We start from the raw sequence: 26,468 nt of genomic DNA, 5'->3' as shown, positions 1-26,468 counted from the left end.
ATCAAGAAGGTCACCCTTTAGTCTGAGCCTGGGTACTAGTGACCACAACACCCCAGGGCCCAGACTGGCCATGGGAGGTGAAGAGAGAGAGGCAAGACCTGGTGTCCCCTAAATCAGCCCCCTTGCCCTTCTCTGAAAAGGGGTGACTATCCTTCCCCCAATCTCCCACTGTCAGCCTGGGCCACCATGGACCCCTGGAGGAACTTTTAAAAACTGTAAATTATACACAAAACCAGAGGCAGTAATATAACAACCCCCTACATCCCTATCATTCAGCTGATGACCATCAATCTGTGGCCCATCCTGTCTCACCCAGACCCACCCCCCATGCACACCGCCCCACTTCCTGTATCATTTTGAAGCCGATCTCAGGCATGACATCATCTCCTCCATAAATATATCAGCAGTGTATCTCTAAAAGGACTCTTCCTTACAAAAATACTAAGCCACAATCAAGCAACATTTTCACAAAGAAAAATTAATTTCTATTAACAAGGAGCCAGTAAATGTTCAGATTTCCAATTGTTACATAACTGTTTTTTTACAGTTTGTTTAAATTTCAATCCAAAGGTTTACACATTGCAGTTGGTAAGTATGTCCTTTGACTATCTATTGGGTCTAGAGTTTCTTTCTGTTTGTTTGTTTTTATTTATTAATTAGAAGAAACCAGTTGTTTGTCTTTTGGTGTTTTGCTCCAGCTGGACTTTGCTGATTGCTGCCCTGGGGTAGTTGAATACAAGTATGCTCCTCTGTGCTATAAATTGGTAGTTAGAAGCAGGGGCTTGATCAGATTCAAGTTTGATTTTTTTTTTTTTTTTTTTGGCAAGACTCCATCATGGTGGTGTTGAGTTCTGTTGGGTTGTACACAGTGTCTTATTCTCTCTTTTTTGTGTTGTTAGCAGCTATTCAAGCAATTAATTCATTAGGGACTGCAAAATGGTGTTATATTTCATTCTTTTTGCATTTATTAGTTGGAATCTGTCTATAGAAAAAATTCACTCTTTTCCATTATGTGATTATGCAGTGATTCTGTTTGAAAGGACTTTTAAAGTGTAGCCACTCCCCCAGTGGACTCTGGGGTAAGCGTCTAGAGAGGGCAAGTACCCCACTTAGAGACACATAGCACTGCGGGAGCAGGCCTAGAGGTCAGACCCAGGTTGTCCACAGCGCTTGTCTGGAGGCAGCATGGTGGGGCAGAGGGGGCTTGGTTCTGAGAGTCAGAGGCCTGGACTTGAATCTATGACCTTCCTTTAGAACCAATGAGGCCTTGGACGGATCAGTCAGCCTTGATGCTCTCTGCAGTCTGGGGATAATCCCACCTCCCTTGTGCAGACTAAGTTCACCAACTTTTCCTTTTGTAAGAAAGACCTGGAGAAGCCCAGCGTGACCTCACACTATGGGGTATGTGCACAAGCCAATGATAAGGTCCATGGCCTCTAATTTCTCATGGCTGCTTCAGGACTTGCCTAAGGACCCTGCCTTTCTCTCTGTGCTCAGCTGGTGTCCATGGACAGAGTTTCTCAGAAAGTGTACATCTCTATCAGCAAGGTGGTGAGCTCAGGATGGCCACATAATTGTGGGGGGTTTTGTTTAATAATGATTATGAACTTCAAGAAAGTGACAGAAAAGCATCAAACCAAGCAAGGAGCCCTTCTGGGACAGGCCCTGTGTGACTGCACAGGCCACTGGCCCCTGAAGCCAGCCCTGGTGGAGCCCTGTCCCAGTGCATGTGGGTATATCTCATCCAATTCAACAAAACATTGAGTGTGTAAGTGGGGACACATTAGCCATATCTAACACAAACCCCAATCCAAGTAGCTTTGGTTGAAATACAGTAAACAGGCCCTGGCCAGGTGGCTCAGTTGGTTGGAGCATCATGCTGTACACAAAAAATTTGCAGGTTCCATCCCTGGTCAGGGCACATACCTAGGTTGCAGGTTCAATTCCCAGTTGTGGTACGTATGGGAAGTAACTGATCTGTTTCTCTTACATCGATGTTTTTCTCTCTCTCTCAAATCAATAAACATATCCTCCAGTGAGAATTTTTGAAAATACAGTAAACAGTGTTTAATAATTTTAGTCATGCAAATGCTGTTTTGTGTCTTTTAAGCTTTTGTGTCAACATGGGAATAATGCAGTAAAACCTTGAGTGTGGAGCAGAAGAAAACATGAATGTCAATAACACAGTGTGAAAAACTCATTGCAGACCAAGTTGGCATGTAAACAGGCAAGAGAAGGTGGTAGGACATCCATATTTCTTCTTATCCTTAAAATAGCAGGCAAAGAAAAGTTGCCTCAAGTCAAACAAAAGAAATAAATATTTATGTACAGGTGATCAGTAGATATATACTAAATGTATTATACATTGCAAAGTTGAGAAGGGGATAGGAATGTAAGGGAGTTAAATTCTCACATATCTTGACAGAGAAGTCAATGGACTTGGTTTTAAGTTATAAGTCAAGAAATAAGTGTATAAGCATGTTATCTAGAGTTCTAGAGGTAACCATCAGAAAAAATACAAAAGGAAATATGTCAAATAGTTTGTCTCTGGAATGAAGAGGAAGAGTAGGCTGGAGTCTGCTGCTTTCCTTTATAAGTCCGCTTGTACTACTTTTTCATTACCATGTTTCTATATTATTCTGTTAACAATTAAAAGTTAAAAAGGAGGGTGGGAATCAATTGCCAGACATGAAAAGGCAGAGGGGCTGCTCCCAGTTGACTGCTTTAGGGCCTCTTTCTCCCAGGCCACTGATAGCTCTGGAGTCAGATATGTATGGCTCATGACCCAAGAGGAAAATTCAAAATATTCCAGAGAAGGACTCTGATTGGATCACATGAACACCCCTTGGACCAATCCAGGGTGTAGGTGTGCTGGACTGTGATTGGTGTCACCAGATCTTGTGACCAGCTGGTTGCCAGGAAGATTGAAATACCCCAGAACCAGACAGTCGTAGAGGAGCAGTTTTGGAAGAAAGGGCAGGGCTGTCATTGGAAGAAAGGAAGAGGGATGCTGGGTGACCAAACTAACAGATGCCCATGACACTGAGACTACCATGGGCCAGACTCTGGTACAAGGTGGGGAAGACATGGTGATGACTACAACATGGAACTCCTATTGGGAGTTGGGATGGGAGATGGAAACAAGGAAGTGACTTGCTGTTATCCAAGGGAGAATGTAAAGAGAGTCACATGACATTCACACAAGATTCTATGGGAGCCGACAGATGATGACACACTGCCAGCTGGGGCATCAAGAAGTCTTATCAATTACAAGGGCCTCCCAGAGGCTCTCAGCAACAGCACAGTGACTTGGGTCCAGATCCCAGCTCCTCTCAGGAAAGTTACTTCATCTCTCTGAGCCTGTTTCTCCAGAAGAATGGGGCAAAGATTTCAGTTTGATGATTAGATTGCTTTGGGAAACTGAGCACAGAGCTTGGCACATACTAGGCACTTCCTTAACCGCCATGTCCCTGGGCCATCAACCCACATTGCCAATTTTTCTCCGATGATAGATAAATCGCTTAGTTCAACTTAGCTTAAAACCAAGACAGTCCTTAGAGTTGTTACATATCCAGTCTGTAGAAGAATACTAGAAAATTACCCAAATGCTAATGAAAATAACCTAATTGTCTGAAAATTGTCAACAATAAGAACAGAAGCTCCCTGAAGGCAGGCAAAGCATTATTTATTTTTGTGACTCTCCCTGGTGTACCAAGCATAACGAACATCCCCACCCAGTTTTATTAAAATGTAATTAACATACAGCACTGCATAAGTTCAAGAGGTACAGCACCATAACTTGACATGTATATTGTGAAATGATTACCACAATAAGTTTAGTCAACATCTATCATCTCATACAGATACACCTGCGAAAAAAAAGCTTTTTCCTTGTGATGAGAATTCAGGATTTACTCTTTTATCTTTCAAATATACCGTCTACAGCAATGTTAACTATTGTCCTCATGTTGTACACCACACCCCAGTACTTATTTAACTTATAACTGGAAGTCTGTACCTTTTGACCACCTTTATCCAAACCCCCTCACCCCCGCCCCTGGTAACCACAAATCTGATCTTTTTCTATGTTTGTTTTTTGTTTTTAAATTCCACATGTGAGATCATGCGGTATTTGTCTTACTCTGTCTGACTTCACGCAGCATAATGCCCTCAAGGTCCAACCATATTGTCACAAATGGCAGGATTTTCTTCTTTTTATGGCTGAATAATATTCCTGCGTGTGTTATGTGTATATATCTGTAATACGCACACACATATGTATCTTACAACTTCTTTATTCATCCCTTGATGGACAGTTAGGTTGTTTCCGTGTCTTGGCTATTGTCAATAATGCTGCTATGAACATGGGGGTGCAGATAGCTCTTTCAATAGTGTTTTAGTTTCCTTTGTATATATTCCCAGAAGTGGAATCACTGCATCACATGGTAGCTACGTTTTTAATTTTTTGAGGAACCTCCATACTGTTTTCCATAGTAGCTGTACCAATTTACAATCCCACCAACAGTGCACAAAGTTTCCCCTTTGTCTGCACCCTCTCCAGCATTTGTTATCACTTGTCTTTTTGATGGCCATTCTAACATATGTGAGGTGATGTCTCATCGTGGTTTTGATTGACACTTCTCTAATGATCAGTGATCACAAGCATCTTTTCATATACCTGTTGGCCATTTGTTACTTTGAAGAAATGTCTATTTGGGTCCTTTGCCCATTTTTTAATTGGGCTATTATTATTTTTGCTATTGAGTTGTATGAGTTCTTTATATATTTGGGCTATTTCTAATCAGATACAAGATTTCCAAGTATTTTCTCCCATTCCATACTTTGTCTTTTCATTTTGTTGACCATTCCTTTGCTCTGCAGAAGCTTCCTGGTTTGACATTGTCCACTTCTTTTGTTGCTTATGCCTCAGGTGTCGTATCCAAAAAAACCATTGTCAGAACCCATGTGAAGGATCCTTTTTCCTATGTTTTCTTCTAGGAGTTTTATAGTTTCTGGTCTTACATTTAAGCCCTTAATCCACTTCGAATTAATTTTTGTAAGTGGTCTAAGGCAGGAATCTATAATGGATGCTTTTAATAGATTTTTAAACAGAATATATGAATGAATAAAGGGATAAACAAGGCCCTAGAAAGAATACTGAAGCTAAGAGGTCAGTTTGCCAAGACAGACTCTCAGCAGACAGCCCAGTGGGTTCAGGTGCCAGCCAAGGACAAGCAGAGAGGGCAAAATGTGTACCCAGCATGGAGGCTAGAAGACAGAGAGCACTTTGGAGGAGACAGTGGGCAATGGGTCTACCTCATTTGTTCATTCAACAGACGTTATTAACCACCTACACTGTGGCAGATGCCAGGCACCTGGACTTCATCAGCAGCAAACACGAGTCCCCTGCCCTCTGGGAGCTGAAATTCAGGGAATCACGTGTGCATGTGTGAGAGCAGCAGTGGCCCCTGGGGGACCCTGGACGATGCATCCCCAAGGCTGCAGCTTCCTGCTAATGTGCTTATACTAACAATATTAACTGCAATAATAGCAACCACTTATAGAGAACCATTTCAATTTTAAGTAACAGAAACTCAACTTGAACTGGCTTAAGCAAATGGAATTTTGGTTTTCTGTATTCATTTCTAAAAATACCAGAGGTTAACTCACTCTGGTGTGAGTGGACCCAAGAGCTCCAAAGATTTCAGGACTCTGGGTCCTGCTCCATCTCCTGGCTCTGCTCTCTTCTGACTTCTGGCTACTGACTTCGTTCTCAAATGGCCACAAAGTACAAACGGCCTCTGGTAGCTCCAGGCTAGTCATCTCAGCAAAGAGGAGGCACTTCTTATTGCTCTGAAAACTTCGGGGCACTGTTAGAGGGACTGGTTCAACTTAAGTCTGATGCCCAGGCCTAAGCCAACCCTTGAAGTCAGTACTGGGATGTGCTGATTGGCCGGGGTCTGGGAGTAGGTGCAGGAATGGGGTGAAGAGGGGACAGCCCCATTTACTCAGTAGGGACTGAGAATGAGGGAGAGCGATTCCCAAAAAAGAGCAGGGCTGTCAGGAGGCCGCCTCAGCAATGTCCCACATCTACTATGCTCCAGGCACAGAACTGTCAGCTAAGCCTCCCCAGAATCCTATGTGGTGAGGCCATTCTGATCCCCGGTCTAGGTGCTTACTGGAGGCAACCAATCAGTGTTTCTCTCTCTCCCTTCCTCTCTCTCTAAAGCAGTGAAGGGATGTCCTCAGGTGAGGATAAAGTAAATAAAAAACAGTACCTTCCCTAGAGTTGTTGAGAGGATTTTAGATAATGCATGCAACGCACTTAGTGTCTGGCCCCTAAGAGGTCAACTGGACTGGTGGTCTCAATCTTGCCTGGGGAGTGGCGGGGTGCTGTCCTGGCTAAGCTGTGTTAGCCTGGACTCTCCATTGAGAGCTGGCTCAAGTGAAGGAAAGGGTGGACTGGCTTACAAAGCTGGAAGGCCTGAAGGTGCTGGCTTCAGCACAGTTGGACCCAGGGGTGACTGAGTCCTCAGGGATGTGGCCCACAGTGCATTCTCTACACAAGCACTGGGGAAACATTCTCCTTGACCGCCAAGGGCTGACCTGAGCAGAGAAAAGACCAAGATCTGGCTAAAGCACCTATGAAATGAGAGGCTGGACTGAATTGGCAGTTACCAACCTGACATTCTTTGGACTTCTGGGATGGGTCCATGATTTGTTGGTCCCAAGCCAAAACAAAAACAAAAAAAAACCAACCCAAAAAGCAGATCTCCGTTTCCTGGCTGGATCTTAACTCCATGATTTCATATGACACAGTGATTGTCAGCTCAGACACTCAGTTCGTCTTTATGAGTTTGAGAAATACTTTTGGGAAGTGGACTGTGGCTTCGTGAAGGCAGTCTGGTAGATGTAATCTTTTAAACCGTGGTATCCACAGGGGGAAAATCAAGTGATGTCGGGCCAGGGGCATGAAAAGATGAGGACCATGGCTACAGCTCATCTTGATGGTCCTTCCCAGCAGCCACGGTCTTGGACCCCAGGATTCCCTGAGCACCCTCCCCAGGAAGTCCCCGGAGGCCCTTTTTGAGGAACACCCCAACACCATGCGCCAGCCACATACTGCCCCTACTGTGTTCCCAGTGCAAGCCACAGGGCCCATCATCACTGTGACCTTGGATGAGGTCATTCTTCTTTTCTGTACCTCAGTTTCCTCAACTATAAAGTGATGAGAGTGGTATCTAGCACAAAATCAAAACACACGCCTGCACAGAAGACTTGTATGTGAATGTTAAAACAGCTTTATTCGTAATAGCCAGAATTTGGAAACAGCTATCATCTGATAAATGGATAAACAAACTGGTACATCCATAAAATAAAACACAACTTGGCAATAAAAAGGAATGAACTATTGCTGCACACAAAATATGAATAAGTCTCAAAACCACATTAAATAAAAACAGCCAGACACAAAAGAGCACACATGATGTGATATTTACATAGAATTCTAGAAAAGGCATATTGAATCTCTGGAACAACAGTAGGTCCATGGTAGTCTGGGTTGGGGAAACGGGCTGAAAGGGGAATGAGGGAACTTGAAATTTCCTGATGGTGGTGGTAGTTACCAGGGTGTATGCGTTTGACAAAACTTATGAATTGAACACTTAAAATGGGTGGATTCTATTGCATGTAAAGTATATCTCGAAGTTGATTTTTAAAAAAGGAAATCAAAGAAAAACATTGCCTTTGTTAGGACCCTTTCTATGACAGAAACCCAGCTCCGGCTAGTGTTAGGAAAAAAACTACATTGGCTCATGTAATTGGGTTAGTCCAGGGGTACAGTTGGCTTCAGGTATGGCTCAATCCAGGGGCTACTGATGCCTGGACAGAATACACTCCCTTCTCTCAGCTCTCTTTCCTTCTTGTTGGCTTTATCCTTGAGTGGAGAACAGGATGGCCACCAGCAGCTCCAAGTTTGGCAACTTCTGTCAACTTGGCAACTCCCATAAAAAGCAAATGCTTGTTTCCCCACAGTTGCTGTAAAAGTCCCAATGGGGAGTCTCAGTGCCCAGCCTGGGACACATGCCTGCCTCTAAAGCCAGGAGGTGGAATTGGCCCCAGCTGAACCCCAGTGGTACAAGGTGGTGGAGGCGTGATCCCTGAAGGAAAAGACAGGTATTAGAAGGGCCATGGGCACTGGGCAGAAACTGCCCCCAGTGCTGGCTCTTTGTTGGCTATGCTATTATGTATTCCTACCTCTGCAGTGGCCAGATCATCAGGGACAGGCCCCAAATTCATTCTAGGTCCAAGGCTGCTTTTCTGCGATGTCACAGGGCTTTGCCTGTTAGATACAAGAGTCAAAACAGAAAGCAAGTGTTAATCTCTTCCCCACCAGCCAAGCCAAACAGAAAGTCCTTCCTGCCTGTGCTAGGCTCTCTGCACCCCAAAGAGGTGGGCGAGCAGAGGGGGAGGAGCTCTGTGGCCGCTACTCTGGCTCAGGCCCAAAGGGAATGTCTTGGAACTGATGGCGATGGCATCCGGACTTATAGGATGAACATGGGTGGGGGCGGGGGTGAAGGATGCCTCTGTGGGCCAGACCAGACAGGAATGCAGGGCAAAGGGATGAGGACTGTCGGTTCTCAATCAAGAACCACCATCCCAACAGGGTGTGGACAGGGCAGGAGGTCCAGAGAAAAAAACTGATGAAAGGTGGTCCCTGCAGAGATCGAGGACATGCTGAAACTCAAGCCTCCCTTCCTGAGCAGTGCAGCGCAACTAGCATCACCTGAGCATCTTCACGCCAGACATCACCCAGAGTTCTCTGCTGCAGTCTCCTCCCAGAGGGAAGCGAAAGGGTGCGGTACCTCCATAAGCCTACAATGCAGACACCTTCCTCCGGGACACTATTGTGCCCAAACAAACGAGGCAACAGGCTCACAGAGATGGGGGCTTTACCTTGGGCCCCAGCTAAGTGGCTGCCCTTGAGCAGACCCCTGGGCAAAGGCTTGTCTCCCAGCCCTACCCCAATTCCAAGAGCTCAAAGCTCTCGGCTCAGCCTGATTGCTCAAGGCTGCTAGTTGGGCTGAGATTATTTCTGACCTAGGTAAGCTAAGGCAGTTTCGGACTATCTCCCAATCCGGCTGCCCAAGGAATATGGGCAAGAAAAGCCTGAGCTGAGGCCCGCCTCCCTGTTTTCCATCACGGGGCTGTCTGAGTCGGCCTGCCCAGCCACCCTGCTTTCTGGGAAGCAGGTTAAATGGATGTCGTTGCCAAGAGTGTGCACTCTGCCGCAAAGAGCTGGGCGGGGAGCAGCCTGAGAGCCAGACAGAGGAAGTCGAGAGCCAAGGCCCAGCGAGGGAAGGTATGGCCAAGGCCCAGGCCCTCCCTGCTGAAGGAAGCCCAGGGACCTGGCCCAGAGCTGCTGGGCGCTGGGAAAGCAGCGTTCTGGGCTCCCAACTGCCGTCTCCGCCTGCCATGTCCGAGGCAGACTGGCCCCGGGAACATTCCACTGCTTCCTGGAGCTGTCGATGCGCCTGCCCATTAGTTCCCTGCACTGGCCTCCTGCCCAGGGACCCTCAGGCCAGGTCCTCAGAGTCCAGCTCTGCAGGAAAGAGGGAGGGGCAGGGATAGCCTTCTGTAGACCTAGACACCCGGCAGGGGTCGTATCCTCAGGGCCGCCCAGAGGAAGCCCCACGCAGGCTGTGCTCCTTCTTAGATGCCTCTGTCCAGGCAACGAACAGGGAACCAGCAGCCCTCTGCCACCCACAGTTGTGGGACCTGAGCCACATGCCTCTGGCATGTTCTGAAAATGGGGCTAAATCCTGCTCTACCAGAGCTGGGATCTTGGCAGTACAGCGGGCCATGGGTCCGGGCTGGCCAGGCGCACCGTCAGCACTGGGGCAGCTAAGGGACGACAACCCAGTCTCCCTGTGGGCAGACACCCCCTCCAGGAGATCGTAGCCCCCTCCCACCCCAAGGGTTTCATCATCACAGTAACCTACGTATTAGTGAGCATTATGATATGCTTGTTATAATTATACAGGCTAATTACAAATAATAATAATAATTACTGAAAGAGCACTGACCTCGGGCGTCAGAAGCTGCAGAGCTAAACCCCGACTCTGCCACATCCTGGCTGTGTGTCCTCCGGGAAGTCTCCTGATCTCCTTGGCCTCGGTCCTCCTCCTGTGAAATGAGGATCAAAAGATGACTCTGAGGGTAGAGAAAATACAGGAAGAGAAAATCTGCCAGTTGCAAATGGTCACATCACCTGATTAAACTCTGAAGGCAGGGCTGGAGGAAACCTCTCCCATCTCTAACTGGTGGGCGCACCTGGCTACTTAGCAGAATCAGCTGAGGAACATCAGAAAAACAAAAACATACCAATCGCAGGTCCTACCAACTCCCAACAATCAGATCTGAAAGGTCTGGGGTGGGGCCCTGGCATTGGAGGCTTCTTCTTTTTTAATCCTTACCCAAGGACTCTTTTTTTTTTTTTTTTCCCCCACTGCTTTTAGAGAGGAAAGGAGAGAGAAACACTGATGTAACACAGAAGCATCACTTGGTTGCCTCCTGTACACCCTCCCACCTCAACTGGATTGGCACCTGAACCAGGAATCACACACATCTGGACCAGGGGTCGATGTACCTGTGCCTGGACCAGGAATCGGGCCTTCAACCTTTTGGTTATGGGATGGTGCTCCAACCAACTGAGCCACACCAGCCAGGGCCATTAGAGTTTTTTAAATACTGTCCAAGTGATTCTCAGGTGACCATGGTTGCGAAGCATGCAGCAGCCCACTTAGATATCAATCAGGACACAGCCCCCCATGTCTAGCATCCTCCCAAACAATTTCATCCATCTGTTCGGAGGGAGACTCAGTGCTGCTCCAACATCTGCCAATGAGGTCTCTGAGCTCCCTGGCTGGAGGTGATCTTCAGCCCTTGGTCCATCCCACTTGGCAAAAAGAAAATAAGAGATTTTCTGGCTTCTGAGGGCACAGAGCCATCACTCAAATGGGTTACAAGCCTCGCCCGTTTTAAAAGCCCCAGTCCTGCTAACTGGATGGTGGTGTACACACAGGGAAAAAATGCTGGAAGGATGCATTTCATTAGCAGACATTATCCCCAGCTATGGGCATTTAAAAGCCTTTTTCATCCTTTTGTATTTTTGAAACACAAGACAGTTTTTTTATAACCGAGGGAAAACAGTATTCTTTTATTTTTGATGTATTGCCTTTAAAACACTGATAGAGTGTCTTTTGCAAATGTTTTGGGATAAAGACTGAGGAACGTGCTCAGGAACAAGGAGTTCTGAGGGGATGGAAGGCAGGCCAAAGGGGCCTCAGGGACAGTGGATTTGAAATTAGCAAATGCTTAGCTGATGAGGAGGATGGAACTGTATCACCCCATGTTTCACGTGTTCACGAGAGCTCCACCCATCTCTTACCAAGCAGGGATAAACACACCCCTCCCCCACAGACCCTTGATAAACTTTACCTTGGAGCTGCCCCTTCCCCTGGGCAGAAAAACGCTGAGGCTCGAGCACAGACCCCGGGCAGCAAGGAGCCCAACGGGCCAGGAAGGTGGGTCACGGACGTCAGCGTCCCACGTGGAGTCATCTTCTGACGTGATGAGAGCTTTAGTGTCAGCACCTGGGAGGGAACTTGATAAAATACCTGGAAGGAAAATTTCCCCTGCTGACCTGCAAGACACAAGATAGGCCTCGCTGCCTGTTCACTGCCTTGTCTGTCCATCCACAGGAAGGCCACCTGCTCAGCCTCAGCTAGAAAGGAAGTCTGTTGCTGTGAGATTTGGTGACATTCTTGTGGATTGGGGTTCTTGGGTTAAGGGGGCATGTCACACATTGGTATTTCAGCTTCTTAATAATCTCCCAAGAACCCCAAATCCATGCAGGAGAAGGCCTTGACTTAGCCAAAGAACCTGTGGGGTAGGGATAGAAAAGGTGGGGGTGGGGGCACCTGCTGAGAACAGAGGGGACTCAGAAAGGGGAATGGGCACAGAAAACACCCAGCAACCTCCAGGGTCTTGACCCCACTGCAAGTATATTTGCAAAATGGCGAGCTCACTAGTCTCAGAAAGTGGACTGAGGCTCTTTGTTTTAAAACACAAGATCCTGCTCAGCCCAACACTTGCCCTGCACGTGCAGCTGGGCTCTTCTGAACCCCCACAAACCAGGGAGACCCTTCAATCTACACAGAATATCTTGAGGTCCAACGAATGAGTTGGCCCAAAGAAACTGTTTTAATAATCAGCAAGTCCCAACTGGACCCCAGGAAGCCCCTTCCCATCCCTTAGCCGCCAGGTGGGTGAGGGCTGGGTTGGCAGCCACTGCCCGATGCCCACTGCAAGAGCAATAAGGATTTTTAGGGGCATTATGGCTTGAAATAGAAAACACAGCTGCCCCTGAAAGTCCTTTATTTTTCTTGCTGTCCTTGGACACTCCAGTCAGCAGTCGATTGGCTGGCCCAGGTGGGTGAAGATGGTACCCCTCACTTGACACTGGCACCTCCCAACAGCCCAGGCGAAGGTCTGTGGTGGGTGGGTGGCTGTGGGGTCTCCTCACTGCCCCTAGAACGTGCCCAGGAATGACTAGCCTTTGCTCCACCCACGGACACTCGGAACCCAGTGCCTTCTGCTCCAGGGAGCCGTGGACTCAAGTCCTATTGGAATCCCAAGAGAACAAGCGCAGCCCAAGCCCAGGTGATGCAGTAAGTCTGGGAGAAGGGTCATCAGGCCCCTGTCTTCCCGTGTGGGGTGGGACCCACCCTGCAGAGACAGAGCTCCCAAAGACAGTCACAGACCTGACATTGACGCATGGACAGAAGAGCTGGCTTTAACTTCCTCACGTGCCAGGCCTGGTTCAGGTAGAGAAGACAACTCCGGGAGGTGCCCCAGAGACCAACCCGAGCCAGAAAACCTGGGGAGGAGCTGCCGCTCTCCCTAAATAAAGCCTCTTAAAACAACATCATAGAGACATGAGACTCCGAGAAGGACCAACTTCCTCCAGCAGTTGTGGCCTTGGTTAGCCCCGCTGAAAACGGGCCCAGAAGGAGCTAAGCTCCTACTACCTCTCTCCCATGGCAAAGAAAAGGCAAAAGAAATGAGAGCATTTCAGCTCTGTGTACCCAAAGGAACTGTTCCTGAATAGCTTATAGCCATGGATCCTCTGTCCCTGTGGGAGGCAAGAGGCTGCCAACAGGAACAGTGCGCCCTGGGGTCGCTGCAGCTAGAGCCGGACCTCCGTCCAGCCCTCCCTCTGCTCCGCATCCAGCCCCATCCTCATCCGCGGAGCTCTGGGAAGGCAGCAGCTGCCCAGGGCCTGAGTAGGAAGGTAGGTCCTCCCCCTCCACCACCAGAACAGCCTATGAGGAGCAAAGACTTCCCTGCGTCCCCGAGGTTTTCAGGTTCGGATCAGTGAGCTGACAGGCTCTGCTGAGAAGTGAAGTCTGGAAGTCACCAGGGATAGCGGGTGGCCAACAGGGAAGGGAAGGGGCTGGTGACCGATTGTTTTTCTTATGAGAGGATGAAAGGGCTCTGAAACCAGAGCCTGGTTCAGGGGCCTCCTCGATGGCATGATCCCTTCTGTCCCCAGGTATCCAGGGCAGTAAAGGCTCAACTCTCAGTATCAGGGCCCCTGATCAGGAAGGCCCCAGCAGGCCACTCCACGGAGCCCGGAACTCTGACTCCTCTGAACTCGACCACAAGGAATGCCACCCATTGACAGATAACTTGTCCCCTGAAGCCAGATCATTCCACCCAGGGCCCTGGTCCGGCTGGAGTCTTCCCAGCTGGCCACCAGGAGACTGCCCCACCCAGCCTGGCCCTGTAACCTCAGGGGCCCGGGCATCAATGGGGCTGCGTGTGCAGGGCCTGAGGCCACTCAAAATGTGGGTGGCCCCACTGTGGTGAAAAGCACCATCCGGGAGCGCCTCTCTGCTTCCTCCCTTCACACCTGTTAAGTAGGAATAGGTAGGTAGGCCCACGGTGCAGGGTGATGTGAGGACCGAAGGGAAGAAATGTACAAAGCTCTTAGCTGGCTCCTTAACAAAAGTATATATATATATATATATATATATATATATATATATTCCCTCTCTAAGTACCTTTCCCCCTTCCCCTCAGACCCCAAGGGCAGAGCTGAGCCAGGCTCCCTGGGGGTCTCCAAGAAGGGGGAACTCGGGCCTGGAGAGTTCTTCCTGCCTTGCTGCCCCCTGAGCACTAATGCTACACTTTCACTCCCCCGCCCCCCAGGTCTTGTCTTGTTCAGACTGAGAGGAAACATGCTGGAAACCCCAGCTCTGGCCTCAGCCTGCTCAAAAAGACATTATGGCAACTGTCCCCTTGCCCAAAGTGTTCTGTCCTAACCAAGATCACAGCCACTTATGCTGCCAGCAAAACTCAAGCTGTCCGCACACACTAGGATCTGAGCCATCTGAACCGTCCCACATCACCACGTTGGGCTTCGCCTACTACAGAGTCCACATGCGCTGGTGGCCTGGCCCCGTGCAGCAGAGTAAGGGGCGAGACCCAGCTCACCGCGTGCTTCCCTCAGAACTGTGGGCATTCTATGGTTAAGCTACCTCAGCGCTGTGCTTCAGTCTGGTCCTTTCTGAGATCAGTGGGGCCGTTGGGAGGATTAAGAGTTTATTCCCACCCAAGGCTGAGAACGTGCCTGGTACAAAGCCTTTGATCCAGCTGGCTATCATGACCACCTCTGCTGGGTCCTTTCCCTGACCCCAGCCCCTCCCTGGGCTAGGGCCCCTTCTTTCTGCCCCACTCCACAGGCAGCGTGGTCCTGGGACTACCTGTGTCACATGTACTTATTAATAATGCTGCCTCTGGGACACCTGAGGCTGGCTGGCTGGCTGGCCAGGGGAGTCTGTAATCCTAATAGGCTCCTCAAGTGGGTCTCAGAGATGCCTGCATTTGAGAACCACTGCTCTGGGCCATCTTACCACCATGGTACAGGCAGTGCCTGGCCTAGGTGCTCAGTAAGAGGTGAGGTAGGTGGGGATGGGGCTGTCCCAGGCTGTGGTCAGAGGGTCCCCTCCATGCCATGCTAGGTAGGTAAAGGTGACCCACCTGCACGTGGCTCTGACAGCAGAGCTAACCCATCACCAAACGCACCGGCCCCTCAGGCGTTCGTTGAGCTCTTGCTCTGCCAATGACACTGATGACCAAGGGGCTGCCCCCTCCTGCTGGGGGCTGAAAGGCCATCCAGGCTCCCAAGGGAGCTGCAGAGGAGGCTCCACTCTGAACAGAGTCCCTAAAATAGCCAGCAACCCATGAAACCGCGATGGAAGGAAAAGAAAGGCCAAGCAGAGATATCACCCTTGTTTGGAATTTGCTCTAGAAAGAAAACTATGTGCCCGTCCCACCCTGACTAGAGAAGGAGGTGGTCGGGCAGAGGGCACTAGACCCAGAATGTCTTGGGTGAACCCCTCCTACAGAGAAGCCACTGGGCACGCACAAGGCTTGGGGCAGGGGCTGGCTGAGAGGGTCTGGCTCCAGGGTCTAAAGAGACCAAGCCCGCTTCCAGTTAGGGGCCAGCTTTCCTGGCACGGAGGGCCGGGCTGTGCTGGGTGAAGGGATGCTGGCGCTCCTAGCACTCGGCCTCGGGGATGGGGCTCTGCTGGGCCCTGCCCCCTTCCAGCTACCTGCCCAGTCTTCCCCAGGCCAGCCCACTGTCGGCTGGCTTGGAGCCTCTGCTGCAGTGGGAAGCCACCTTGGACCTGCTGACCAGCCTGGACCTGAGATGAACAAAGCCAGAGTCCTGAATCTCATCCATCAGAGCCCCCGAGTTTACAATAAGCAATCTCTCTGCCAGAAATTCTTTTGCTAAGAACACCTTGGCTCCTAAACACTCACTCCCACCATGCTCTGCAAACTGTCCAGCCCTGCCTGGCCCAACGCTGATGGCCAGTGTTCCTTGGGGTTGGCTTAGCCCCCAAAACGCCTCAGTGGGTGAGGTCCAAGTGCCCTTTGGCAAGGCTGGACCCGAGCCCGAATGCATCTGTCCCCACGGACGTACACGCCCACTAAGGAGGCCGGGCCAGGGAGGGCAGTGCCTTCCGCTGGCCCACATTACCAGGCCATCCAGGAGCCAAAGCCAGGGTAAGTGCTGGCGTTACAGCTGCAGCTTTTATCTCCTGAAAGGCAACTCCACTGAGGGAGGGAAGGAAACGAGACAAGCAGACAGCAGGGCTAACACATGGGGAAGAAAAGGATCTATGTTGAAGGACACATTTATCCTCTCCCAAGGACTCGGCAAACTGTGGACCCACCTGTTTTTATAAAATTTTATTAAACACAAGTGGATTCGCTTAACGTACTGTCTATGGCTGTTTTCATGCCACAACGGCAGAGCAGAAGAGCTGCCACAGAAACCCTCGGGCACTCAAAGCCTGAAATACTGACTGGCCCTGAATGGATACCTTTTACTGACCCCTGCTTCTGACCAGTATAGCATTCACTCAGCACCTAGTGGGCGGCGGCATCAAGGGTACAACAGCAAGACCTGCTGAGCCTGCATGGAATTCAGGGCCTGGTGAGGGAAGGGCTCGCAGGGACGTGGGGCCCACCACCTGGGCATCCGGACATCTGGCCCACCACCCAGCTGGCCCCTCAGCCCACAGGCTGCGACGCTGCCCCTAACTCAGGGCCCAGAGCTGCTGTCATCTTCATTACGCTGATGCTCCTATGACAGGGCTGCTGTTACCCCAAACCTTTCAGAATTGTTCAGGTTTTAGGAAGCAATGAGGTACATATACCACACATTATACAACATCCCGCTCAGCAGGACAGCACCCGTAATCAAACACACTAATGTCTCTGCAGTGAAACCCATGAATATTGACACCATCCCCCAAGATAAATATAGACTATACTACAGAGTCTCAATCAGTTTAGGTAAGGTTTCCACATGAAATTTGTTACAGAAAGAATTTTTGGTTTTCATACTTTTTTGGAGTTCATAATTACAGATAAAGCATTGTGGGTCTGCTCCAAAGGCAGTTACAAAGTGCGAAAGTAGGATCCCAAATTCATCCCCCCCCCTTTTTTATTTTTTAAATCCTTACCCAAGGATGTTTATTGATTTGACAGAGAAACATCGATGTGGCAGAGAAACATTGATCAGTTACCTCCAGTACATGTCCCAACCAGGGACTGAACCTGCAACCCAGGTATGTGCCCTGACCAGGAATCGAACCTGCAACATTTCAGTGTACAGGACAACGCTCCAACGAACTGAGCCACTTGCCCAGGGCTCATTCCCTGGTCTTCCCTAGATATCCCCATATCCCCACCCCTGCAGACTGCCCTGGTGGTCACCTAGCACCAAGAAAGCACACACTCGAGAAACACAGAAAATATGAACTGAATGAACACACATCACCAGAATTTCTTCTGCGAAGAACAGCTACTAACATTATTGCTGAAAAATGTAGTAAAGCATCTTCCTGCTCCATGGTCAGGGGCAGAGAAGAGCCAACAAATAATTTTTCAAACTTCACTTACTTGGGACAAGGACAATAAAACTGTTCTCTGGTCACTGTTGCTGCCGGATAGGCCGGCACATAGGTGTTTGGGGGAGCAGGTGAGTGGGTGGTAGCTGAACCCAAAAATCCATGATTTTTCCCCGTGAGTACTTTCCTCAGAATGTCCTTATGGCCAAAGTTTCATTTGGAAATCTAAAATAATTCATCTCATTGCAAATTCCTAACAGCTAATAGAAAAATGTACTAATTGTATAACCTGGTTTCACATGCTCTAATTATACTCCTTTGGGTAGAAAAACAAAAAGAAATAATATATTATTTTTATATATACCCACACAGATGTATATACACGTATATGTAATTTAATAGCACTTCTTCCAGAAAGTCTAAAGTAAAGGTTCCATCCAAAACTAATATTGAATGTCAGCTGTAACTGGAAAAGTATTAAAAAATAAAAGTTAAAAAAATGTCACCTCAAACCTTAAGATAGTGATACTGAAAAAATATCTTAATGCACACTATCCATAAATAGATGGACCTCCTCCTATAAAATGCAGCGCTCCTGAATTAAAGGAAGATATCTGAAAAGGTATTTCAGAAAGAACACCCACCAGATGTCCCAGAATTAAATGGACTTCCCCCCTTTTTAATGCACCATGTCTTAGGCATTCTGAAATGTCACATCCTCTGTTTCTTACTAGAGCACGCCCACAAGTGACTCCCAGAAACTTCCGCCGTGCCTGAGATTTCTAAGCCCCAAATTGGGAAAGAGGTTCTGGACTCCGCTGGTGATCGCTACCCGGCCCTGGCACTGGGAAGATTTCCAAGAGGGATTTGACGCTCATTGGGCAACGTTCTTCCGCCTGCCTGACCCTGTGGACTCTTATGGGGGTAAGAAGTTAAGAGGGGATGGCTGTGTGTGTGTGTAGGGGGAGCTGCATTCCTCCCAAGGCTGAATGCCTGGGAGGTGTCTAGTCAAGGTGGCCAGGGGCCAGGGAAACCCTCCCAGCCACTGAAAGCTGCCACCTCCAGGGCCACTTTTAGACGGGCTGCCTGCCCTCACAGGGAGGGGCTTCGGGGAGGCAGGGAATGGCCACCTGTGGTCCTGCTGTCACAGGGAACAGGGACCCGTGCTGGGACATCACAGCTCCTGGTGGAGAGGACACAGGCCTCCCTCTGGCACTTCCTCCAGCCCTCTGCGGGACACGAGCTGCCCCTCCGACTGACAAATGTCATTTGCGACAAGTGGGGGCCCACACTGTGCACACATCGCCTGGGCTGGGCAGGGTTGACGCTGGCCAGTCAAGTTAGTTTCACTTTCTGATTTTTTTCCGAGTCGCTTCTCACTCTGGTGGAAGAAAGTGTCCTTTAAATGCCAAGAGAGAAAAATCCTCAAAAATGTTCCTGGTTGTTTTCTGTTTTTTCTGAGGACACTGTTTTCCTCTGAAGACAGGGTGACAGACTTCGGTGAAAACCCTAACTACGTAACTTCGGTCCCCGGGGCTGCTTAGTCTAATATGATTACACATCTAAATGCAATAAACAGGGCAAAGTGGCATTATTTTTCTGGGAAAAACCAACATCATAAAAGGGTCTTTATTGAATCAAGGGCCCGTGAACTGTTCTGTTGCCTAATTATGGCTCCCAAGTGGAGGAGGCTGGGTTTCCAGGCAGGACTCCTCACAACTCGCCAGCCCAAAGGGCAATGGGATATTTGTCAGGACTTGTCTAATTACAACAAAACCCACCGAAAGGACAGAAGGGAGGGTACCGAAGGTTGCCAGCAGCCCCCTCCCCCGCTCAGGCTCTGGAAGTGGGTGCTGGTTCTCTGGTTAACTTGTATTTTAAGCAGCCCCACCCCCCGCCCCCCGCTCCATCCCCACCACCCCTCACATTCAGAGTCAGGATCCTGGGACCTGCCTCTGTCCACTGTCAATGCTTAAGTGGTTTTCCAGCACCCCGGCACTGCCCCCTCTATCCCCATCTATATAGAAAAGGCCCATTGTCGAAATGTGATATTTTGCCAGATGGTTTAACATTCAGCGATCTGGCCAAGGTGAGCGTGCGCCCAGACCTGAGTGACAAGGAATATGCTTGCTATCACCAGGCACGGGGGGATGGGGAGAGGGAGAGAGACTCAGGCCAGGGAAGGGTGAACCCTCCACATAACCACAGCTGGGAGCAAGTGGTTGACTTTTCCCAGATATACAGTGGTCTGGCCAGGCAAGTTGGAGACCAACATTTTGCTTATATACAAGTCCTGGTTCCAAGTATCTGTTTAATCGCCCTTGAAGTTCAACGAGCAAGGACACAATTTTCTTTTTCATTTTTTTTTTTCATGTCCTTAAGTGTACAACAGCAAGCTCCCATAGGAAGAAATTAAAGAGAATATTACCCTGACTCTCCCACTAACCTGCCCCCTCAGGCTGGAGCACAGTGATGGCATGAAACCACCCCCGGAAGAGCCAGCAATTTCTGGACCCTTTCCTGCCCTGCCCCTCCTAGGAGGTATGGGGCTTGTCTCTCTGAAGCAGCAGGAACTCCCCCTGGCGCCCCCCCACTCCCCAGCATATGCAGCAAGGACTTGCTTTCCTTCCAATATTTCCTCCCCAGATATTAAGCCAGCGAGCAGGCCTGCCAGGCGCAGGTTGTCCTTCCTTGACCTCACTGGGGTTTCTTCACTGGCCCCACAGGCCCTGGGATGAATATGGTGTCACTTGAGAATGGCTACCATAGACTGCCTGCTGCCACACACCCAGCATCTCACATAGGCATTCTCGTCCAATTCTCATAAAGCTCTACAAAGTGGGCAGGCACATAGTTTCACACACGGGGAAACTGAGTCTCAGCAAGGCACACCGCCAGCCCAAGGTCACCCAGCTAGTCCACGGAGAGCCAGGCTTCCAGATGCAAAGCCAGCACCCTTTCCCTAAGGCCTGCTGAACGCAGGAATGCAGACGTCTCTCCTAGAGAGCCAGGTGCCATGGGCCTGAAAGCAGCAAGGCAGCTCAACTTTTTCAGGAGGGCCGCGGAGGAGGCCCGCTTACAGTGCACATGGAGAGAGAGAGGATGATCTCTTAAGTGCTTGCTTGGAAAGACCGCAACTCATGCCTGTCCCCAAGAAGGAGAAGCCAGTGTTCTCCCTTGAACCCCACACACCCTGGGGCAGAAATCCAGTGGGAGGAAGTGAGCTTCATGAGAATCAACCACAAAGTCTTCACAGACGCATCCAAATTTCCCAGCTGCACATCTCTGAGTCCTTCCCTCACCCCTCCCACCCCTCCCAACCGCAGCCCCAGGTTCCAGCCTCATGCCCTCCTCTGCGCCTCCTGGCTCAGAATTCTAGAAGATTCTATAGGAGTACACACTGTATTCAGGCCAAACCCGTGGTGAACAGAGAAGGGGGCTCTCAGGCCCAAGGCGGCAGAGCTGAGATTAAAATCAGGCAATGGATCTTTCCACATAGCCCCTCCCTCCCCAGCTCTCCTGGGCAGCACACACAAGGGGTCTGGCTACAGGGCAATTTCAAAATTCCCCAGGCTGCACCAAGGGGAGGAGGAAGGGAGTTGTGCAGTGGGTGAGAAGTCACCTGTTCTGTGTCTGTCTCTGTGTCTTGCCCACTGCCCGGGGCCAGTTAAAGTACTAATGGCCCTAAAGCACTGAAAAGACTATGGTCTATCTCCAACTCCAGTTTGAAATCCAAAATAAAAACATTGTCAAGCCATAAAAAAGTATAAGGAAGTCCAACAAAATTATGATTTTTTTTCCCATGATGATCACTCTTCACTGTTTTTTGGAAGATCAGGTTATTTCCTTCGACTTCGTACCCTGCTTGACTGGCGCCAGTCGAGTGTGTGTCGCTTGCCCACTGGGTCAATGAGCAAGCCAGCCAAGAGCAGCTGTGGCAACTCATTCTCCGGGAGACCTTTCCTGACACGTGCTCAGTGTCAGAACCAGTCCTCGGGCTCTTCGGGCTGGCTGTACTGCAGAGCAGATGTGCAGGGTGGCCACATCTGTATACCCAGGGCTAATCCAGGCCCATCCCTCTCTTGTTCCACAGCTCAAGCTTGCTGGTTCCCAACCCAGAAGGCCCTGCTGCACCGACAAGGCTGGGCGTCAGGCTCCTGCGGCACCAAAGGCAGCTGTGAGGTCCTGGGAGAGCCTTCCCCCCCCACCCCGAGTCTCAGCCTCAGCTACCACAAGAGGACTCACAATGCTCCTCATCTGCTCTCAGAGCTGGGGTACAAATGCGAGTGGGCAGCGAGTGGGCAACCATGGCAGCCTTACCCATGGTTAGAACCCCAGCCTGGCCCAGTCCCTGGCATGTGGTTGGTGGACAATAAAAGCTGGGAGGACTGAGACACAGATAGGGGAAGGGGTTCCCGGGCGTTACCCCAGACTTATGATTACAAAGCTGCTGTTGTCATTGGTTAGGACCTTGCCCAAGGCCACACGCTAGCAAGCTATAGAGACCCACAAGCCCGAGGCCTCAATCACTCTGCACCCTCCTTGACCAGCATGATACACACGCAGACTCTGAATAAGAGGGCTGAGAAGATGAGGGCAACCAGTCAAAGGTCTACTGTTGGGTGCCAGGCGCTGTGCCTACATTTTTCATATAAGCCTCACCACAAGCTTACAAGGTAGGCATCATAACCCTCGTTCACCAGGGAAGAAATGGGCACAGAGAAGTTACTTGTCAAAGGCCACCCAGCTGGCAAGCGGCAGTTTGGACTCCAACTCCAGCACAGCTGGACCCAAACTCCGCCTTCACGGCCCTCACCCTGGGCTGCTTCGAGAAAAGCCCTTCATGGAATCCAAAATGATCCCTTGCTTCTGACAGCCCTTTCATAGACTTGTCACAGATTAGGAGCACTGTTCTTTTGTGTGAAAGAACTGAGACAGGCCAAATATTTACCATCCCGCGCCGAGTGCAGCACTCTGGCCTGGCAGCAGAATCAACTCCTTGCAGGAATGGAGGCCAAGCTGTCGCGGCACCAACGGAGGGATGGAATCGAATCCTCACCATCGCGGAGGATTCAGACAGCTTCGCTTTGGGCAAAGAGGCACTGAGGGAGATCTGGGGGTGTAGCTCAGAGCACCCCCTCTTCCCCACCACCCCCAAAGGCCACCAGCGAAACTGGAGGGATTTTTAAGCATCAGAATTTCTGGACTTACTAAGACTTAGGGGTGGAGATGAGAGGGTTTTTCCTAACATGTCTTTTGTTAGTCCAGTCCTCCTAGATAAAAATTGATCTCTAATCTTTCATAGATTGGAATTTTATTTTTCTTAAAAAAAAAAAAAAAAGAAAGAAACAGCTTCGAGGGTGAAGTTAATTATTCACCAGGTTGCAATTTACTTAAAGAGTTGAGGGAATGCCAGTAGGCAGGACTGGGAGTCCAGATGGATTTCAGGAGTCTTCTGTGGGTCCCCCTGAGGGTCTGGCCTAAATCCTCCCCTCTCACCAACATTTATCTGCTTCCTGAAGCCCACTCCAGGGCAAATAAGTCTGACTTCACAGAGCCTAAAGGTATCCGCCTTGGAGGAATGGATCAGGTCGGGCTGGGGGTGGGGGAGGGGGAAGGAAGGAGGCATCTGCTCCAGGGAACTATGAGAATTCAAAAGGGACAGAAAATCAAAAAGCGCTCAACTAAAACACAATTCCTAAATAAAACGGCTTAAGTCGAAGAACAAATCAGCTGCTGGAAACCAAGCCAGCCTGCTGCGTAGCTGATTCAATCACATTTTGCAAAGGAAAAATCCCAAGAAGGAAAAAAAAACACTAATCACTTGCTTACCCAAAGAAATGAAGCACCAAGCCATTTCCTAAAAATCCCTAAAGCCCTGTCAGCCCCAGAGGATGGGGCACAGCCTTCAGGAAAGTTGCCTGCTGCCTGGCTCCTTACACCTTATTTCCAGAGATTTATATCCCTCATCCGCAGACCTGTCTCCTCCAAGGTGGGTGTGAAGCAGCCACCCTACCGGCTTTCCGATCTCATTGCTCCAGCCCAGTTCTAGGGTGTTTTATGACCCCGGGTTATTCTGGAGATTTCCACTTCATTTACTTTAAGATATTGATCCCCCAGGCTGGGAGAGGCATGGCTTCAAAGGGGGAACTTTGTTTTCCCAAACTGATTCAGTACTCAGGAGAAAGCGTTTTTCTTAATTTGGGCAAGGCCTCCATTTTGAAGCTCCCCCCAGCCCACTCTTGGACAATTTTCCCTAACAACTGAGAATTGGTCAAGATGCACGTACATTTAGGTATAAGGCCAAAGAAATTCTTTTCTCTCATAATCCTGGCATCTGCACGTTCTACTGACTATAGAAAAAATCTCACACCGAAAACATGTGGGCCAACTCCAGTGCATAGGGTTATGCTCTCTTCCTGGGCTCACAGGCCCAACCCTGCTTCAGTGACCCCATAGTCTATGGGGCTCCCCTTCTCACTCCTCTGTTCAAGCCCCCACGTGGCCACCAAAATGGGGATAGAGGCATCAATGGGGTTCCTGCAAGGTGTACTCTACACAGAAGTCAGGGAAGCCTGTGGAAAAACTGTCCAGAATGGGTCTTTGCGCAACTTTGAGAGAAGGGGGGCAACCTGGGTTGGCTCGTTTTTCCCTCTCCCTCCTCCCTGCACCTGGAAACCGCTCCCGTTTCCCAAATCCAGGAAGACAGGAAACCAAGGTGCGCTGTTCTGTCAACTTGCCCTCACTCAGTTCAGGTCACTTCACTGCACGTTCCCAAATGTTTTTCCAAGGCCCCCACTGCCCAGACAGCCAAAACACAATGCAAAATAACTAGACGTTCCAACCCCAAGCAAACCCGAGGTTTCAGGGGTGAGTGGGGTTTTCTTTGGAGGAGGCGGAATAAAATAAAGTTATTGATAGAGGGTTTAAGAAAGGAATCTCAACATAAACCTTGAAGAGGGCTCAGGGTGGGTCAGCATTATGTGGCATATGCCAGGGAATAAAACACCAGCCATTAGGAACATACCCATAAAGATGAATCTTTTTTTAAAAAATCGTGGGGCTAGGGGGTGGAGGGGAAGACAGGGGCTTCCTGGTCCACAGGGGCTAAAGTTCCGCGTCCCATCCCATCTCCCCAGAAGCAGCTCTAGAAATTGGGAGACCCTCCTCACCACCAAGCTCCAGGCTGCCTCCCTGGAATGCGCAGCAGGGTGGGCCCTGGTTGGCTAATGGGCTTTGGTGGTTGGGGAGAAGGGAACTGTCTCTTTGCCCTCGTTCCTGCTCTTACCCAGCGGGGACCTCCCTCCACCCGGGAGGTCACGGATCGCACATAGTCACCGATACAGATTTCTGAGCGCATTCACTTTTTCTCCTGGGAAACTCAGAGATCCCTCGAATCTCCGCACCAAGCCCGTAGCGAGCGCGCCTTACCACCTCCTCTCCGAGAGCGTGGACCCGGGAGGTGGCGGCCCGGCCAGGGTCCCTGTCCCCGCCTGGGCGCTGAGCTCGCGCGGGCCAGAAGCCCAGAAGAGCCGCTGGTCCCGGGAGCCGAGGACTGGGACTTTGTAGGCCAGTTGAACTAATACCCTCATCTCGCCCGCAAAGACCCAGCCCTCAGCTCCCGCCCATCTGAGTTCGGCGAACGGAGGCGCTCCGGACGGTCTCCCTTGGTTTGGGGCCGACCGCCCGCTTTCCACCGCGCGGGGCTCGGCCGAGGCTCCCGGTTTCCTGCAAGCGGCGTCCCCCAAAGGCGGCACCCGCCCCGCTGGATCTCGGCCCGCCGGACTCCGAAACCAGCCCCGGAAGAGTTCCACGACGCCCGGCATGCAGCGGCTTCCATACCACCCCCAGCCGCCCTGGCGCAGGCCAAGGGGACCGGACTAGAGGAGGTGTGGGATCTAGGCTTCCCCCACACCCAGCCGAGCGCCAGAGTTACACCAGAAACTTCGCGGAGGTCCCACGCCTCGGCTGCGAGGCCCAGCTCCATACCGCCTCAGTTACCTGTGCTCAGATCCGCGGGGTGCAGGGCCGGGGCGAGCTGCGCCGCACCGCCCCCGGGTGTCGGAGAAGTCGCTGCCAGCCGAGCCCTGCGCCCCGACGTCCTGGGCGACCCGCGCGCATGCCGGGCGAACTCCCTGCTCAACCTGCCCGGGACCTAGGGGCCGTCGCTGCTCCTGTCCTAAGAAGCATGAGCCCAGGCGCAGCAGGGAGCGGAGCGATGTGTCGAGACCCCTCAAAAGTTGGGTGAGTTACGCCCGTTCTCTCTCGATCTGCCGGAGCTGGCTCCACGTGCTGGTGACACATCAGGAAGGCTCCGCACCCCTCGGCTCCCGGAGGACAGACGCGGCCAGCGCCCGCCTGCACCGCCTTCAGGAGCCAAAAGGACGGCGCCCCGCCCCGGCCCGCCCTCTGCCCGCCCCTCGGTGGCGCCACCCGCTACTGCCTGCGGCGCCCGCACCAGCCTGCGGCGCCCGCGTCCGAGTCCGCTCCAGCTTGCGGCACACCGGAGGACACCCAGGCGGGGGGATGGGGGTGGCCTTGGTGCCTTCTCCCCAGCTGCTCTAAACGCCCCCGGGACCGAGTCCGGACGCAGGCGGTCCGACTCTACAGTCTCCAGTACCTTCCTCGCAGTCATGCAGCCCTTCCCACCCCCAAGATCCAGTAATTTTCCCCTTTCTTCCTCTGACCGGTCCCAGCCACTGCTAGCGCTTCCTCCCTCGAAGGCCAGAGCCGAGAGCCCCCTGCCGGCCACTCCGCTCCTGGGCCTCGTCCCGCCCCAGGGGTGCGCTCCAGCAACTAGCTAGCCTCAACCTCCCCATCCGGAACCCGGAGCTAGGCAGGCCCCTCAGCGGGGCTCTGGTGGCAAAACAATGAGATAAATATAAAACGCAAAGTATAGTACCCAGTAGCATGCTTTCATAAGATGCTAATTTTGTGTTTTCCATTCCCGTTTCAGTAGTCTGCAGACAACCTCTCTTC

General features: G+C 50.7%; 1 long non-coding RNA gene across 2 annotated transcripts; it reads right to left on the bottom strand.

Annotated features, from left to right (window-relative positions):
* Positions 1 to 7,309: 7,309 nt before the first annotated feature.
* On the bottom strand, positions 7,310 to 13,888 carry LOC149998003 (uncharacterized). Of its 2 annotated transcripts, none has more exons than XR_016514300.1 (3): positions 11,500 to 13,888; positions 10,086 to 10,353; positions 7,310 to 8,341 (listed from the first exon to the last, which is right to left on the bottom strand). It is a non-coding gene; the product is annotated as an uncharacterized LOC149998003 (long non-coding RNA). The 2 variants fall into 2 exon arrangements; XR_016514301.1 differs by lacking the exon at positions 11,500 to 13,888 and having other exon boundaries at positions 7,312 to 8,341; positions 10,086 to 10,185; positions 10,271 to 10,495.
* Between the last annotated feature and the right edge of the window lie 12,580 nt (positions 13,889 to 26,468).

This window comes from Furipterus horrens, unplaced genomic scaffold, assembly GCF_987537825.1.
Source record: "Furipterus horrens unplaced genomic scaffold, mFurHor1.1.pri manual_scaffold_11, whole genome shotgun sequence".
In the NCBI taxonomy this organism is placed as follows: Eukaryota; Metazoa; Chordata; class Mammalia; order Chiroptera; family Furipteridae; genus Furipterus; species Furipterus horrens.
Note: the sequence above shows the minus strand (reverse complement) of the source record. Positions and strands in the feature narration are given on the sequence as shown.